The sequence below is a fragment of the Mustela lutreola genome, chromosome 14, assembly GCF_030435805.1.
Source record: "Mustela lutreola isolate mMusLut2 chromosome 14, mMusLut2.pri, whole genome shotgun sequence".
Taxonomy (NCBI): Eukaryota; Metazoa; Chordata; class Mammalia; order Carnivora; family Mustelidae; genus Mustela; species Mustela lutreola.
In genome coordinates, this window is record NC_081303.1 from 36718784 (window position 1) to 36720641 (window position 1858).

Sequence of the window (1858 nt, forward strand, 5' to 3'; positions counted from 1 at the left end):
GGGGAAGCATCCGTTGAAGGCTAACAGAATCATAATGTCTGTTTACCTCTGAGCAGCGCTGTGCGAATAATTAATGTTTATGCAGGTCTTTGAGATCTTCAGATCAAAGAGGATTTAGAAGAGTCCAGAATGACGATGATCGCTCCTGTGACTATTTCAAAGCCTCAGACCAACTCTCTGGCCACCCCTCAGGTTTTTTTGGATGGGGAGAGGGTCAAGGGCTCCCCCACCTGCCCTGAGGTTGGTTGAAGGGGTCAGCTCTCAACAGCCCTGGGGACCTTCAGGGGAAAATGAACTTTAAAATAAGGCTGGAGGTCATTGCAAATCACGATCATGGACATTGGGCTTCCTGTGCAAAACTGAAACCGAGATGCTCCTTTTCATGCTCTAGCCGGGAGATGTTGGACCCTGGAACCAGCTGTCTCCTTGTGACTCCTCAGGAGTCCCAGGTCCCAGGCTCTCAGGCATCAGGGCGATGCCTGCCTTAATTTCTCCAGGGTCAAAGTCACTGTGGTCTGAAAGTACAGGTTTTGGCCTGTGTTCTGCTCTTCAGGAAGCATCTCTCCCTCGGTCTCTCTCTTCATCTCTCCCCGCCCCCCCATCATAGGATGGCCCGAGGGGTCTCTGGATAGTAGATAGAAAACCCACCCATGGCCCAAGCTGGAGAAGGTGCCATCCCCTCCAAGCTCAGGCCTTCCCCAGCCTCTGTTCTCCATGGCCATGATGTTTCCTTCTTTTTTTCCTCTCTGTTTTGTTCCTGCATCCTTGTTTGGGTTGGTTGGCTCAGTACCACTTTAGAAATAATTCATTAGCCATAAAGAATTGTTTTCTCGAACTCTGCAGCTATGGGGCACCTGGGCGGCTCAGGTAGTTCAGCATCTGCCTTCGGCTCAGGTCAGGATCCCGGGGTTCTAGATGGAGTCCCGCCTGGGGCTCCTTGCTCAGCGGGGCATCTCTTTCGCCCTCCCCCTCTGCCCTGCCCCCACTCATGTTCACGCACGCGCATTCTCTCTCTCGCAAATAAATAAATAAAATCTTAACAAAAAAAATCTGCAGTTATGACTCCCTATGTGGGATGACAAGGGGAGAACTCTGGTGTTTTTACAGGGCCCAGGCAAATGTGGGGACGGTTATAATTAAGCAGTAAATCACAACAAGATGCTGTTGGAGCATGCCTCAGATGTGTTGGAAAAATGTTGAACGTCCTCACCTGCCGGCAGGAAAGAGAAGGGAAAAAGCTTGAACAGACAGGGCTTCTACGTGCTAGGATCATAAAGCTTCTCTGGGCTTGTTTTTCCAGGAATGAAAAATCCAATGTACAAAAGGCCAGGGTTCTATTCTACACCAGATGCTAATTCCCTCTGTCGCAGCGAGATCAGGTCAAACTGTTTCCTGGTTGGCACGGAGCGACTTTGGTTAGCCTGATGTATGAGATTAGAAGTCCTTGGGGGGGCGCCTGGGTGGCTCAGTGGGTTAAGCCTCTGCTTTCCGCTCAGGTCATGATCCCAGGGTCCTGGGATAGAGTCCCGCGTGGGGCTTTCTGCTCTGCGGGGAACCTGCTTCCTCCCCTCTCTCTGCTGCCTCTCTGCCTACTTGCGATCTCTCTGTGTCAAAGAAATTAAAAAAAAAAAAAAATGTTCTCGGTCCTCAGGGGCCCATGAGCCCCAAAGTCTGCAGCGACAGTGCTGGAAGTAAAAACACTCCGTTTCAAACCCTCCGCGAGAAGGTGTTAGTCCGGAACCCAAGGCTGGCGTCACTTAACTGGGATCGTAGGGCACACTGGCTCCTTGCTTTGGCCTGAAATGCTCATTGTTGGTGTTTGTCTCTGCACGGGACACCGGCATGGGTGGCTCCTGAT